We start from the raw sequence: 17,419 nt of genomic DNA, 5'->3' as shown, positions 1-17,419 counted from the left end.
ATGATAAGTAATGGTGATTCAATGATCTCTATTCCAGGGCCATTACGTAATGGCCATTGCCTTTGTCTGAGGTGTGCCAGGCAACTCATCAATATGCATTTGTAGGGACACACATTTTGGAGAGGCACAGGTCACTCTGCTATTATAAATATGTAGTAGTGAAACCACACACACTTTCTGAATGCTAACTCACATATGTATAGCCAACACCTATGTTTACAAGGTTCAGAGTTCAAAAGTCTCGGTCCGAAGTCTTTACAATGTTATTTTGTACAAATTCAAGGCATGTGAGACTTCCTAAAAAAGTCAAACAGGCCTGGGCCTCTTAAGAGTTAAGTTTATAAAGAGACATATTAAAAGAGCCAGGTATCGCTCATTTTCGAAGGGGGGGACTTCATGTGACATGTTGAACTGAACGACACCCAGAAGCAGTGTTTTAAAACATCTGTGTTTCAAACAATCGACACCCTGTCAAAACGTCTGTTTCGATGTTCCCTTCACTACCCATTTGTAAGGCAGGGAAATTGCACTCCTTCTCACTTTAAACCTCTTAATTACCACTATTCTGAAAGACATAAGGCTCCTTCAAATAGGGCAACTGCAACACCTTTTCAACACACAGCAGTTTAATTTAATTATATTTCATTGTATTGTTGTGTGTGTGCCATTAAAAACCTGACAAAGGTCTTAATTAATAATTATTATTATTACAACCATTCTGTTCATCATTGCAGTAGCAATGCAATGACAAAATATCAATTATTCAAATAATAAAGAAACATCTTTATTTCAAGCTTCATTTTCTTAAATAATTATATCTAGTCTACTTAATAACAGTAGATTGACGAGTGCATCCACTGTTTAGGTTTTTGTACTTCTTGAACTGTACAGGTCTGTTGGTGAAATCACCTTCATTTGGATGAGGAAATTGAATATGAATTCACCAACAGATCTGCCCAGGTCACAAAGCAGTCTACCTCTGTGTTGCCATGCCCAAGCTGGGCTGTGCAGAATAAGGTCATTACAGTCTGTCATGACAAGCTTGTTTCATGCCAGTATAACTTCATATGTCTATTATCAAGAGATAAACCAATCCAAGTATTATCTGGTATTATTTGTTATCTGCTGCTCTGAGTATGACGTAATATTAAGCCTTTTTCAGTCGATTGATTCATACGTTTTAAACTAGCTAGAACATCCTCTAGTAAATGAACAAAATCTATTTGTGGATTATACAGGGCTATAATGTCCTTGCAGTTTTTGAACTAATTCTGTATTCATTTTTTTCTGCTGTTCTGGCCTAGTGAGACAACTGAAATGAATCAAGACGTAGTGGAGGCTGCAGGTCACAGTAAGACACTCAGACCAGAGTCTGCACTACACAGCTATGTGACCATGAAGAATGACCAGGACATGGATGATCCTGGAAACATGAGCAGCACATCAACACAGACCTATGCAGGGTGAGTACAGAAAGCATAAGTTCACTCACTCAAACACAAACTTGCTTAAAGACACACTCACCCATGCACACCCCCCTCACACGCATTCACTCCACAGAAAAATGAGTCTATGCTGATTGTTTTTTTGTCTCCTTGTGTTTTTAAACGACACACACACAGACCTCGATCTCCAGTGCCCAGCTGTCTGTCCATGAAGAGTGACAAGTCCATGAGTACTCCACCGCTTTTCAGCAGTGAACCAGTTCCAGCGCCTCTAAAGTGAGAAGTCCACTGACATTTATTGCCATGTTTTTGCAAAAAAAAATCCATGTGAACCTTCTCTTCTTCTTTGTCATTTTTTTGTTGTTTTAAATGGAGATTGGCATTGGTTAGTTGGGGAAGTATATCTATCTGCCTAGATATTAAGATTACTTTCGTGTCAAAAGAGAAAAATATTCAAAAACATGTTGTGTTTATCTTCTCCTATAGTGTGTGTTTGTGTTGTATCTCATATCATGGTATGCGTGTGTGTGTGTTGTGTGTGTGTGTTGTGTTTATCTCCTCCTATGGTGTGTGTGTGTTTGTGTGTATGTCCTCTTATGGTGTGTGTGTGTGTGAGTGTGCGTGTGTGTGTTGTGTTTATCTCCCCCTATGATGAGTGTGTGTGTGTGTGTGTGTTGTGTTTATCTCCTCCTATGTTGTGTGTGTGTGTGTGTGTGTGTTGTGAACTCTTAAAAGTTCAAATGATACGACAAGTGTGTTTTCAGCAAGGCAGGTCCTTTATTAACTGTTACATTTTACAAACCAAGGTAGTCAAAAATAACTTAATGAACCCACAGGTTTGCACACAGTGTTACTGGTTCATTGCCCTCGTCAGTCCTGCTTTTCACTGACTCTTCAAACCCCTGTCTTGTTTAGTTGCTGCTCAGTGCCAAACTTATCTAACAATTTGCAGCTGAGCTTTCAAGTATCTGATGGCCCGACCTCCCTAGTCCCCAAAGCACCTCCCCAGGGTCCTAGAGCCTGCTGAGTATAGGCCTGGCAGGGTATATACCGTCCACGACCTTTCTCAAGGGAATTCACCAATGTTTAGCCCTAGTGGGACCCCAAGCACAGTGTTTGTTTGTGTGTGTGTGTGTGTGTGTGTTGTGTTTATCTCCTCCTATGGTGTGTGTGTGTGTGTGTGTGTGTTGTGTGTGTGTTGTGTTTATCTCCTCCTATGGTGTGTGTGTATATGTTTTTATGTGTGTGTCTGTGTGTGTGTGGGTGTTTGTGTCTGTTGTGTTTATGTCCTCTTATGGTGTGTTCAATTCAATTCAATTCAATTTTATTTATATAGCGCCATAACAATACAATTGTCTCTAGGCGCTTTACAGAGCCCAGAGCCTGAACCCCCTTAGTGCAAGCACATTGGCAACACGGGCAAGAAAAAACTCCCTGTTAGTCAGGAAGGAACCTTAAGCAGAACCACGGCACATAAGGGGGGACCCATCTGCTTGAGGTCGGCCGGTTGGAGATAGGAAGGGGGGATGGGGGAGGGTTGTGTGGCAGAAGGGGATGGGAAACAACAGGTGATGTACATAGCCTGCATTTGGTAGGTGTACATAATATATATACAGACATCCGGTGGTAAATACATGATACAAACAAGACCAGTTTAGTGGGTATACACTGTGCTGATAGGGTCACTATTACAAGGGTAAGGGGAGTAGGAACAGAGAAACATGTCAATGGTGGCAATAATATATATTGTATATAAATGCTAGCATAGGGTATGAGGTAGAGTAAGTGTACGGCAGTGCGGTGGCGGTGGGTGCAATTGGCAGAGGGTTTCTACGGGTAGACCGGGTGGAGAGATTACAGCAGCGTCCCATAGCGAAGATAGTCTGGATTAGGAGAAAAAGAAAAAGAACAGAGTGAGTGGGTAGAGTTTTGCTGTCCATATGCGTAGTTGAGGAGTAGTGGGGTGAGGAGCAATGTTTCCACTTCCATCAGCAATTGGAACATGCTACAAGGGAGAGAGAACATTTTTGTTAGTAGACATTTTATCAGCATTATTATAAGCATTAGCAATGTGATATGAGAGGAGAGGGAGGGAGAGAGAGAGCGAGAGAGAGAGGGAGAGGGGCTGCCTGGCTAGGTGTAAGGGAATATTATTTAATATATTATTTAGATTTGAGTCCAGTTTAGTTGATTAGGGGGGTATTACATGTGTTTACATTTATTTGGTTTACGTAATTTTGTCTTACACTAGCATCTGTTTACCTATCAACCAAGTGGTCCATGGAAAGCATCACAGGATTGAGAGAACTAAGAGGTGCGCCACGGGGTCTGGCATTGTCTCTCTCACCCGCTCAGCCCCCAGGCCCAACTAAGCAGGACAGGGGCAGAGCGGGTGTGTATCTATTTTTTTTTTTTTTTTAAAGTCCACCAATGGGTTTCTGATGTTCTTAATTGTCCCTTAAGGGTTGGCCTAGATTCTAGGTGTATGTTTCGGTTTTTTGACCTTTAAGTACACCTTTCTAAAGTGCCCTCAATGTAGGTTTTGGTTTAATTTTGTCTCACACTAGCATCTGTTTACCTATCTACCAAGTGCCCCTATAGAAAAGCATCACAGGAGTGAGGGATGAGAGGCGCACCACCAAAATGGGCAGGGTAACCTCCATGCCGGGATTGGCCTTGTTGTCTCTCCCCCCTGCTCAGCCCCTAGGCTTAGTTGACGCAATTACTTATGGCTATAGGATGCACTGAAGAGGAATGTCTTTAGTCTCGATTTGAATATCGGTAGGGTGTCTGCATCTCGAATGGAGAGAGGGAGATTGTTCCAGAGGAGGGGGGCTCGGTAGCTAAAGGCTCTGCCTCCTACTGTGGTTTTTGATATTCTTGGAATTACAGGGAGGCCAGCACTCTGGGAACGGAGCGGTCTTGGAGGGCAGTAGGGGACAACTAATTCCTTAAGGTAGTTTGGAGCCAGGTCATTTAGGGCTTTGTATGTTAGCAGGAGTACTTTGAAATCAATTCTACTTTTGACAGGGAGCCAATGCAGAGAGGCAAGTACAGGTGAGATGTGCTTGCCTCTCTGCATTGGCTCCCTGTCAAAAGTAGAATTGATTTCAAAGTACTCCTGCTAACATACAAAGCCCTAAATGACCTGGCTGTGTGTGTGAGTGTGTGTGTGAGTGTGTGTGCTGTGTGTATCTCCTCCTTTGGTGTGTGTGTGTGTTGTGTTTATCCTCTCCTTAAGTATATGTGTGTGTTTGTTTTGTTTATCTCCTCCTATGGTGTGTGTGTGTGTGTGTTTGTTGTGGTTATCTTCTCCTATGGTGTGTGCGTTTTTGTCTGTGTGTGTGTTGTGTTTATCTCCTCCTATGGTGTGTGTGTGTGTGTGTGTGTGTGTGTGTTGTGTTTATCTCCTCTGATGGTGTGTGTGTGTGTGTGTGTGTGTGTGTGTGTGTGTGTGTGTGTGTGTGTGTGTTGTGAGATCCCTTTCCCAAGAGAATTCGCCATTTTTTAGCCCTAGTGGGACCTCAAGAGCAGCTGTATGTGTGTGTGTGTGTGTGTGTGTGTGTGTGAGAGAGAGTGTGTGTGCTGTGTGTATCTCCTTCTTTGGTGTGTGTGTGTGTATATGTGTGTTTTGTTTATCTCCTCCTATGGTGTCTGTGTGTGTTTGTTTTGTTTATCTCCTCCTATTGTGTGTGTGTGTTTGTTTGTGTGTGTGTGTGTGTTTGTTGTGGTAATCTTCTCCTGTGGTGTGTGCGTTTTTGTGTGTGTGTGTGTTGTGTTTATCTCCTCCTATGTTGTGTTTGTCTGTTGAGTTTATCACCTCCTATCGACATTTGCGTTTCAAACATTTGACTGTTTCGAGCTTCCCATCAATACCCATTTGTAAGACAGAGAAATTGCACTCCTTACCTATCTTAATTACCACTATGCTGAAAGACATTAGGCTACTTCAGAGCGGTAAATTGATGAAGGATGCATGGATCAATAGTTTAAACCGAGTGAGAGGGAATTTTGAAAAATACAGAAAATATTCTTCTGGTTGACTTTTTGCTGTAAATCAAAGCTCTATTGAATAGTAGGCTACTGGATTATTTTATTCACCGTCTAAGTGGCTTTAAGCGTAGTTGCATAGCCTACGTAGCCATTTGGTAACACATGGTGTGCCTGTAATGTGTCAGACAGTGGACTGTGCTACTGTGTAGAGCTGTTTTCATAGTTTATTCTTATGCATTACCACTGTACATACTGTACATACAGCACTCACAATTATGATACATAGGCTTACATTGTAATAGAGAAGTTGCACATTTTTGGGGTTCAATCATTTTTTACATTTTCAAAAGTATTTTTTAAGTCAACATTATGTTCTCCCCCTTCTCCCTCTAAAGATATAAGTCTTATTCATGACATTTCATCCACTCTTCCTTTCAGATGACTTTGACACGTTCCCTATCGCAGCTGGACTGCGATATAACAGATGGGACATGACGTAGTCATGGCACCAATCGAAGCATTATTCAGTCACGCCTGAAAGACCGCGATTCGTCCATTCCCTCTCCTGAGCCGCCCCGTCAGGAGCCTATAAATTGGGAAGCACACGGTTGAATCGTTCTCTTAAGAAACTTCGACTCGACGTGATCAATCCAAGCACTTCGTTCTACGCTCCGTTAAGTTGTTTCTTTGTGTGCTTTTACTCTCTTTTGAGTTGGTGAGTTATTCGGGTTCTTACCCTCACTAGCTCCGAGTGCTACAAGTTCGACTTACTATTAAGAAAGTAGAGTCGCTATCCTAGCTGGTTAGCTGGGTAAGTCTCTGACTAGAAAAAGAAGCGATAAGTGTAGGGATGCACGATATTGAATTTTAGCCGATATCCGATATGCCGATATTTACAAGCTCATTTTGGCCGATTGCCGATACCGATATATACACCTCTGCTTTTTAATTATTGAAAAGTCTCTCCTGTACTAGAATTAATCTGTTATTATGATAGGGTATTGCTGTAGATACAGGACATTAAAAACTTGATTTGTATCATTTTAGAAATAGACATTCATTCATGAAAACTATTGAAATTATTTCAAATATGGCAGATTTATTTATATTTTCACGTCACAATTTTCATACTTGAACAGTACCTCCTTGAACTTGAACAATTACACTCTGGAAATGCAACTTGGCTAACTTGGCAAGCTAACGTTGGTTAACTGACTTACAGTTTAATAACATCCCTTCTTGGATTTCTAGACTAATCTATGTAACGTTATTGCCAAGTTAGCTATATAAATTCCATATATGCAAAAGTAAGCCATGTACAAATAGCATGGGTTCGTGACATAACGTTTCACATTCCGTCAAATGAGATCATTAACTTCGCTGGTGTCACGTAGCATGCAAGCTAACTAGCTAGTGTTATCTAGCTAACTAGCAACTTATTAACTTCTATTATATTATTCTATTATTATTATTATTATTATTCTATTATAATTACGTTTTGAAGCTTTTATCTGCCGATACCGATGTCGTGCCGATATTATCGTGCATCCTTAGATAAGTGTGTTGCCTCCTGAGGAGGCAAACTCAGGCTTCTACAGCAGATACTTCCTGGTCCCCAAAAAGGACGGGAACTATCGGCCAATATTAGATCTACGTGTGCTGAACAGAGCGCTTATGCCGTTGAAGTTCAGAATGCTGACTCCCCGCCGGCTAGTGCAGTTCATAAGACCAAACGATTGGTTCATCACGATAGACCTAAAGGATGCTTACTTCCACGTCCCGATCCACCCCAGACATCAGAGATTTCTGAGGTTTGCGTTTGGAGGAGTAGCATACCAGTTCCACGCACTCCCGTTCGATGTGGCTCTGGCACCGAGGGTTTTCACAAAGTGCGTGGAAGCAGCCATCGCCCCGTTGCTAAAACGAGGCCTACGTTTGTTCAACTATTTGGACGATTGGCTTCTTTGCGCTCGCTCGAGAGCAGCAGCGGTACAAGACTGCCATCTAGTGGTGGCACACTTGTACCGCCTCGGCTTTGTGATAAACAAGGAAAAAAGCGTTCTGTGCCCAGGCCAAATTGCACGTTTCCTAGGCATGTTCTAGACTCCACCTCAATGAAGGTCAGTCTGTCTCAAGACCAAATAAAAGCCATCAGATCATGCGTGCATCAGTTCAAGCTGGGACGGGAAGTCTCGTCCCTGTGCTGCCAAAGGCTGCTGGGAATGATGGCATCAGCCGCAATCGCGCTCTCTCTGGGGATGTTGCGTATGCGGCCTTTTCAAATATGGTATCTCTCCTTAAAACTCAGTTTTACCAAGGACAGACACCACAGAATAGCGGTGACCTCCAGATGCAGGAAAGCCCTGTCAATCTGGAGAACCCCGCAGTTCTTCGCGGCGTCGGGCCCCATGGGCGTTGTGACGCACCGCATAGTGGTGACCACAGACGCCTCCACAAAAAGGTGCGAGGGGAGGTATGTGAACAGTCATTGGTCTACAGCAGGAGCCGAGTCACATATAAATGTGTTAGAACTGCGAACGGTCGTCCTGGCACTGCGGCACTTTCTGCCCAAGTTAAGTGGTCAGCATGTGTTGGTAAGGACGGACAACACTTCAGCCATGGCGTATATAAACCGCCAAGGTGGAGTGCGCTCTCCGTCGTTGTACCACTGGGCGAACCGCCTGCTCCTGTGGGCAGAAGTTCACATCCGTTCCCTCAGAGCAGTTCATATTCCAGGCCACCTCAACTACAGGGCGGACCTGTTATCGAGGGGCGACCCTCAGGCAGCAGATTAGTGTCTACACCCTCAGGTGAAAGATCAGATTTGGCTGCGTTTTTACAGGGCCCAGGTGGATCTGTTTGCCAACAGGCAAAACACCTACTGCCCACTCTGGTTCTCGCTAGGGGGCGACAACCCTCCACTGGTCGTGGACGCACTGAGCCACCAGTGGCCGAGCTTGCGTCTGTACGCGTTTCCCCCGGTTCCGCTCCTCCAGCAAGTGCTGGGCAGGATAGCGGACGAAGGCAGGGAATTGCTGTTAGTAGCCCCCCACTGGCCCAGTCAGCCGTGGTTGGTGGATCTAATCAGTATGTCGGTGCAACCGCCTTGGGAGCTGCCTCTTCGGAGAGACCTCCTTTCACAGGCGCGCGGAACAGTCTGGCATCCCCGACCAGAACTGTGGTATCTCAGGGCCTGGCACCTGAAAGGAGCAGGCTCCTAGCCTCAGGCTTGTCAGACGCGGTGGTGGCTACGATACAGAGTGCCTGGGCGGTGTCGACCCGAGCTTTGTATACGCTGAAGTGGCGCAGTTTTGAACGGTGGTTTGTTGCGCTTCAACACGACCCCGTCAACTGCGCGCTGGGCGTCATATTAGAATTCCTACAGCACTCTCAAAGTGTACCTGGCGGCCGTCTCAGCCTGCCATGCAGGCATCAATGGCAATTCCTCGGGCAGTCACCCGCTAGCGTCACGCTTTATGGCGGGAGTGAGACGTCTCAGGGTGCCTGACAGGCACCTCATACCCTCATGGGATCTGCTGGTTGTGTTACGTGCTCTCACAGGGCCTCCATTCGAGCCCCTGGAGACGGTGGACATAAAATTTGTCTCTTTAAAGACCGCGCTGTTACTGGCATTGGCGTCAGAAAAGCGCGTTGGTGACATGCAAGCCCTGTCCGTCAGCCCATCGTGCCTTCAGTTCTCGATCGCTGGGGACAAAGTGGTTATGCGACCTAATGCTGCTTACACACCTAAAAGTGGTGGCAACCCCATTCCGCAATCAGGTGATTGAATTAGCAGTTTTCTCGCCTCATCCTTTTGCGTCAGCAGAGGAGGAACGTTTGAATAAGCTTTGCCCAGTACGCGCTCTTCGCTGTTATGTAGAGCGCACTGGGGCATTCAGACAATCGGATCAGCTGTTTGTGTGCTTTGGTACACGTGCAAAAGGCAGACCTCTGTCAAAACCGAGCCTCTCCTGTTGGATAGTAGAGGCTATCGTGTTGTCATATACGAGTTTGTCTTTAGATCCCCCAGAGAAGTTGCATGCGCACTCTACGCGGGGGTCTCTTCTTCCTGGGCCTTATTAAAAGGAGTCTCAGTGGAAGACATTTGTAAAGCTGCAAGCTGGAGTTCTCGTCACACTTTCATTAGATTCTATATGTTAGATGTGTTTTTTCTAGTTTTTTAGATGGTGTTCTACAGGAAGGCGATCTTTGAATCCCCGGGCCTGAGAATGGTAAAGTGATGTATGTGTTCATCAGCATCTACGTGTTACGATGCGAATGAACCATTCTGAGGTTATTTCCTACGGGCTGGGGATCGCTGATCCCCTTGGCCTATGTACAAAGGAAGTACCCTGTAATGTTCACCACCAGCTGCTGTATGAACCTCTAGGAGGGCAAAAGCAATATATAAGTTGGTGTGTGTGTTGGCTGCCACTGTATTATCACGCGTGAGGATATGCGGTCCCATCTGTTATATCGCAGTCCAGCTGCGATAGGGAACGTCTCGGTTACTTACGTAACCTCGGCTCCCTTAGCAGGGACCAGATATAACAAGAGTTGCGTGTACAGTGTTGCTCTTGGATTGAGTTTCTACGCTCAGTTTCTTTTCCAAGAACGATTCGACCGTGTGCTTCCCAATTTATAGGCTCCTGAGGGGGCGGGCTCAGGAGAGGGAATGGACGAATCGCGGCCTTTCAGGCGTGAATGAATATTGCTTCGATTGGTGCCATGACTACGTCATGTCCCATCTGTTATATCTGGTCCCTGCTAAGGGAACCGCGGTTACGTAAGTAACCGAGACGTTTATTGTCTTGTAGCACAGGTGTAAAATGTGTCAAGCATCATGTGAAGCAGACATGTTGACTTTACTACTTATTAAGATATTTTTTAATTTGGAATGTTCAATGCCTTATCGCGCTGATGTGTCCGAGCCCGACCGGATCCCGACCCGAGGCCGAGTATAATTTCGAAATATTTGGCCGAACCTGGCCCGGCCCCTCGGGTCATGTCGGGTTCCGACTGGCACGGGTCGGGTATCCAACCTCTAACACATACACACAAACCTGACATAGGTGATACACATATACACTATCACTTTCTCAAAACACATTAACAACATAAATGTGTTGGTGAGAAATTAAAGCCTGTGTTTAATGCTTCTCAACACTAACAGGTCACAGAAGCACAGACCTCCATCTCCAGTGCCCAGCTGTGTGTCCATGAAGAGTGATCAGTCCATGCCTGAACCTCGGAACTTCAGCAGTGAACCAGCACATTCAGGCCCATTGTGAGTTACAAACTTTTACAGTTTTATTTCGATTGCATAAATACTAAAATCAAAAGTATTACATAATTATCAAAACCTTACACTCAAGGAGCCAAACATCCGCCCAGATTTGCACCACAATGTTAGTCTCACACTTTGTACAAAATACACACCGTGATTTGCAAAACACTAAACATGCTTGTATACATTAGACACAGAAGTATCTCATGATTTCACTTCCTTGCAATTCCAAAGCACTGACTGTCAAATGACCACACCTATGAGCCAATTGGTTAAACACAGCCATCAGGTGCACAAACACAGGATTGTTTAATTGTAGACACACCAATCAGGTTTAAGCACTAGAAAAATGCAGCAGGTGAGTTCACATATCTTCAACCAAAATGGAAGGAGTCAGAAGAAGAAGAGTGAGGTAGAGAGGGGGAATTTCACGGATGAAGAGAATGAGAAAGAGGCGGAGGTAGAGGCCGATGTGGATGGTAGAGGAAGAGAAAGACCTGAAGTAGGAGGAGAATGTGCTCAAAGAAGAAGAGGACCAAATTTATCAGATGAAATTATCTGGCCAGATCCAGCTAGGCGAATCTAGTATTTTCTGTACTGTATTTTCAGTTTTTTTCATATCTTTTTTTTTTGTTCTTTTTATTTTTTTTTTACTGTAATTGTCACCTGTACTGGATACATCATTTAGTTTTGTCTCATATTTGCTGAGCTTACAGAGTTATGCACAATACAGTAGTAGCATGAAAACTGGGACGTTGTTTTGTTGTGAGTCTCCATGTTGACATTTTGACTGATTTGGGTATATGGAGAGAAATAAAATATATTTTCATCAGTCTGCAGCATTGGTATTGAGTAGTGTTTGGTGAATTTATTGTATATTTGCTCTTTCTCTGTGTACTTCACTTACAGTACTCTAATCACTGAGATATAGAATTGGTAAAAGTGTTTTAGGTTATCAACAGCAGTGTATAACTGGTTCAAACGGAATTAAGTCATATGTTTTGATAAATTAATGTATAGTTTTTAGAAGAGTTTTTCACTTTGCAAAGGATCTGAGGTGTTCTACTAAATGGGTGTGTGGTTGTGCTCATTGTGTGTAGTGTTTTGAAAAACCGGGCCATGTTTTCAAAATTGTGATTAAGCAATCGAGAAAAACTGTTACAGATTTTATAATTTACAAGATTAATGCACTCACTAGAAATTGAAAGACATCATTTCAGATTGCTAATGCATGTGCAAGCACACAGTAATATGAATGCACAACGGCACCCACCCACCTACACACACACACACACACACACACACACACACACACACACACACACACACACACACACACACACACACAGAAAACACAAACCTCACATAGGTGATATACAAATGAATACACAATATCACTTTCTCAAAATGCATTAACAACATAAATGTGTTGGTGAGAAGTTCAAGTCTCTGTTTAATGCTTCTCAACACTAACAGGTCACAGACACACAGACCTCCATCTCCAGTGCCCAGCTGTGTGTCTATGAAGAGTGATCAGTCCATGCCTGAACCTCGGAACTTCAGCAGTGAACCAGCACACTCAGGCCTATTGTGAGTTACAAGCTTTTATTACAGATAGTGTCAGGGACATCAGGACTCAGAGATGGAAGTTTCACAGTACTTATTCGGAATCAGCCAGGGAACGGGGAAAAGGGAAGCAAAACAGGGAGAAAACAAAAAGCAAAATGGGAGAACGCTCAGAAGATTAAAAGTTATATAACACACAGAAGATTCTAATGCACCAAAACTATAACACTCAGAGGAACTCTTGTAGATAAACACAACACAAAGAAGTCAGACTCGGGAAAAACTCTCAATCCTGTTTATTTTTGCAACTGCAGGGCATCCACAAGCTAATATTTACTTTTAATGTAGTACCTCATGGTGTAACGTGAGGTTTACTTTAAATCATTGTTTTTTTTACTGACTTGATGTAATTTGATCCTGAATTGTGCTGGTGTTTAGTTGACTACATTCTTTCCTTTTTCATACAGTGTCTCCTGGCTGCTGAAAAACCAAAAACAGAAGCGGTCCACTCGCATGTTGTCGCCCACAGTTGTCAGGGAGTTCTTTACATCAAATGCTTTTCTCCAAGCATCCCTTTGGTGATTATGGCCAAACAACACAATGTTAACCCTGATTGAGGCCTAGATGTACGTTAAGGAATAGTTTGCGAATGCTAAAAAATTCCCACAGCTTTAGGTTGTCGTTAATTAAGTAATTATATAGGCAAAAATATTTTTTGTGCAAACTAGCTAGAGACAACCTCATTTCAATCAGGATATGGGGTATTTCATTGGACAAGTACAAAGTCCAGCCAGTTCTCTTCAAGGAGGGTCTGAGGAAATAGATTCTAGTTAAACAAGCGAATAACACCCCAAACATACTGTGCATTATTTCACTAAATACAACTTTCTCAAAACACATCAACAACATGAGTGTGTTGGTGAGAAATTAAAGTCTGTGTTTAATGCTTCTCAACACTAACAGGTCACAGAAGCACAGACCTCCATCTCCAGTGCCCAGCTGTGTGTCCATGAAGAGTGATCTGTCCATGCCTGAACCTCGGAACTTCAGCAGTGAACCAGCACACTCAGACCCATCGTGAGTTACAAACTTTTACAGTATTACAGATTTTATTATTTAAGATCTATGCACACTCTAGAAATAAAATTGAAGGGCATCATTTCAGATTGCAAATGCACATGCAAACACACAGTAATATACAGTTTTTTCCAATCATTTTTACACATTGTTGGAAATGATAGGAATTAATTTTATCCCATATATCAGAGACTCAGTCTGATGTTTGTTAAACCAAAATTCAGGTTTAATCTTGCAATGATGTACATCAGAGGAAGAGAGACTTAGATGACACTGGATGGATTCACCTAAATCTCTTTCTGTCAGCTTTTGGAATAATACAGGTTTTATCCTGTTGGCAAAGCAAGGGGCTCCATCTCCTAAATGCTAATTATTACCTGGGAGTCGTGGAGTCTGGGGCCCATTTCCTTCACAGAGAGCACAGGGGTGTCAGAACTCAAGCCATGATCAAAGAAATCAAAATCTATGCATGAGGCTGAGGAAACTAAGATACTATGCCCTGGCTGGGGAGGAAGTTGAGAGCTATCTCACACCTCATGTAGGCCAGGTCCAGAATACACATGAGAAGTTTTACTTTTCACACATCTCTAAATAAAACTAACCATTACCACTAGGAATGAGATACATTGACTATGGCATATACTTATTAACTCTAAATCTTAAATCATGGTTCCTTATCGCAGCTGGACTGCGATATAACAGTATGGGTCATGATGGGGAATTCTATGCTGGCCCAGAGCCGTGCCAGCCCCCAGCGCCCTCCCCTTCTTTGCGGAGATACATGGGGAGCTGAAGACTACGTGGGCAACCCCCTACTCGCTGCGTACATGCACCTCGACCAGGCCAAAGAGAGTGGCTACCTCTCTTTTCCGCCAGTCGAGGATGCAGTGGCGGGCTACCTCTCGCCCGCCTTCCCACGATGCGCCTCGGCCAGAAGCCCCTCCTGCCCACACGAGTGGCCAGGCACCAGGCGGCTCTGGCTGAGAAAGCCTACCTGGCAGCAGGGCAGGCTGCCTGTGCTACGAACGTGGCGGCACTCCTGCAGCGCTACCAGGCCAAGCTCCTGACGGAGCTGGCCTCATCGTTGGGGGAGAGTCATCAAGCGGTGGTCGAGCTCTGTCGGGCGACGGACCTCTCCCTCCGACTCACACGCTGCACCTCCCAGGCCCTGGGGAGGGTCATGGGAGTCTCCGTAGCAACGCAGATATCCCTGTGGCGGTCCCTGGCGAAGCTAACTGACCGGGAGAAGGCGCCACTCCTGGACGCCCTGATCAGCGTCCAGGGCGTGTTTGGAGGGGCTGTGGGCACGATGGCTGCTAAGTTTGAGGAGCAGCAGAAGAGCAGGGAGGTATTCCAAGCATGGATGCCTCGCTCCAGCGGGTCCGGTGAGCAGTCCTCTTCGGGACACACTACACCCCGGGCCAGAAGCGGAGCGGTTTCCGCTCGCCAGCCCCCCCAGAGAGGTTGGCAGAAACACCCCTTCCGCCCTGCCTCTCAGCCGCCCACGCAGCAGCAGCCAGCTGCGCGCCCGAACCAGGGCAGACCGCCGGCCACCTGATGGACAGTCGCCCGACCAAAAGACAGGGGGGAGCGGTGGAGTCCCCACCGCCTCCACAGAAATCCGCCTGTTGCTCTCATGCAAAATTCATGTCAAGCACGGTAAGCAGGTTCCCACAAGCACCACACTCAAATGTCTCAGTCCCTGCCCCAGTAGGCGCAGTGCTACGGCATGCTTGTGCGACTCCCCCCGCGGTGCACACAGTGCACTCGCACCCCCCATTTTTTTTCGAAACCATGAGGGGGCAACCCCAGATCTCGTCCCCCTCCCTAGGCGGAGCGGGCGCAGATCTAGGCTTAGACTCATTGACTATGAGCGGGTTAGTTCCCGACCAATTCAACTCAAAGTCCAGCCTGGCAGGCTGCGTTGCGAGTTGGTGCGCATGCGCAGTGTCACCATGGGTGCTGAGAACGATCACAGCGGGGTACGTGCTGCAGTTCGCTCGTCCCCCTCCGTCATTCGGAGAGGTGATCCAATCAGTGGTGCAGCAGGGGCAGTCTCATTTCCTACGGAAAGAGATAGACTCCCTGCTCCAAAAAGAAACCATAAGTGTAGTGCCTCCCGAGGAGGCAGCATCAGGCTTCTACAGCCGTTATTTCCTGGTCCCCAAAAAGGACGGGAACTATCGGCCAATATTAGATCTACGTGTGTTGAACAAAGCACTCATGCCGCTGAAGTTCAGAATGCTGACCCCCCGCCGGCTAGTGCAGTTCATAAGACCAAACGATTGGTTCATCACGATAGACCTAAAAGATGCTTACTTCCATGTCCCGATCCACCCCAGACATCGGAAATTTATGAGCTTTGCGTTCGGATGAGTAGCATACCAGTTCCACGCACTCCCTTTCGGCCTAGCTTTGGCATCGAGGGTTTTCACAAAGTGCGTGGAAGCAGCCATCGCCCCATTACGACAATGCGGTTTGCGTTTATTCAATTATTTGGACGATTGGCTCGTTTGTGCTTATTCAAGAGCAGCAGCGGTGCAAGACTGCCATCTAGTGGTGGCACACCTGCACCGACTAGGCTTCGTAATAAACAAAGAAAAAAGCGTTCTGCGCCCAGGCCAGACCACGAATTTCCTAGGCATGGTTCTGGACTCCACCTCCATGGAGGTCAGGCTGTCCCAAGACCGAATAAATGCCATCAGATCATGCGTGCATCAGTTCCGGCTGGGACAGTCAGTCTCGTCACTGTGCTGCCAACGGCTGTTGGGCATGATGGCATCGGCCGCGATCGCTCTCCCTCTGGGGATGTTGCGCATGCGGCCTTTCCGAATGTGGTTTCTCTCCTTGAGACTCAATTCATCCAAGAACAGACACCGCAGAATAACGGTGGCCTCCAGATGCAGAAAATCCCTGGCAGTCTGGAGAACCCCAGGGTTCCTCGCGGCGTCAGGCCCCATGGGCATAGTGACGCACCGCGTAGTGGTAACCACAGACGCTTCCACGAGATGGTGGGGAGCGGTCTGTGAGGGGGAAAGCGTGAACGGCCGCTGGTCTGCAGCAGAGGCCGTGTCACATATAAATGTATTAGAACTGCGAACGGTCGCCTTAGCACTGCACCACTTTCTACCCAGATTAAGTGGTCAGCATGTGTTGGTAAGGACGGACAACACTTCAGCATTGGCGTATATAAACCGCCAAGGTGGAGTACGCTCCCCGTCACTACACTACTGGGCGAACCGCTTGCTCCTGTGGGCAGCAGTTCACATCCGTTCCCTCAGAGCAGTTCATATTCCAGGCCACCTCAACTACGGGGCGGACCTGTTATCGAGGGGCGACCCTCAAGCAGCAGATTGGTGTCTACACCCTCAGGTGGTAGAGCAGATCTGGCTGCGTTTTTTCAGGGCGCAGGTGGACCTGTTTGCCAGCAGACAGAACACCTGCTGCCCTCTCTGGTTCTCACTAGGGGGCGACAACCCCCCACTCGGCATAGACGCGCTGAGCCACCAGTGGCCGAGCCTGCGCCTATATGCGTTTCCCCCAGTTCCGCTCCTCCAGCATGTGCTGAGGAGGGTAGCAGACGAGGGCAGAGAATTGTTATTGATAGCCCCCCACTGGCCCAACCAGCCGTGGGTAGCGGATTTGATCAATATGTCAGTGCAACAGCCTTGGGAGCTGCCTCTTCGGACAGACCTCCTATCAGAGGCGCACAGGACAGTTTGGCATCCCCATCCGGAGCTGTGGCGTCTCAGGGCCTGGCACCTGAAAGGAGCAGGCTCCTAGTGTCAGGCTTGTCAGACGCGGTGGTAGCTACGATACAGAGTGCCCGAGCAGTGTCGACACGGGCTCTGTACGCGCTGAAGTGGCGCAGTTTCAAACGATAGTGCACTGCGCGTCAGCACGACCCCGTTAACTGCGCGCTGGGCGTCATATTAGAATTCCTACAGCAGTTGTTTGATGAGGGGAAGGCGGCTTCCACTCTCAAGGTGTACTTGGCGGCCATCTCAGCCTGCCATGCAGGCATGAATGGCATTTCCCCGGGCAGTCACCC

General features: G+C 46.3%; 1 pseudogene; it reads left to right on the top strand.

Annotated features, from left to right (window-relative positions):
- The first annotated feature begins 1,317 nt into the window (after nt 1–1,317).
- Nucleotides 1,318–17,151, top strand: LOC105904793 (annotated as a pseudogene).
- The last annotated feature ends 268 nt before the right edge of the window (nt 17,152–17,419 follow it).

This window comes from Clupea harengus, chromosome 24 (genome assembly GCF_900700415.2).
Source record: "Clupea harengus chromosome 24, Ch_v2.0.2, whole genome shotgun sequence".
NCBI lineage: Eukaryota > Metazoa > Chordata > Actinopteri > Clupeiformes > Clupeidae > Clupea > Clupea harengus.
Note: the sequence above shows the minus strand (reverse complement) of the source record. Positions and strands in the feature narration are given on the sequence as shown.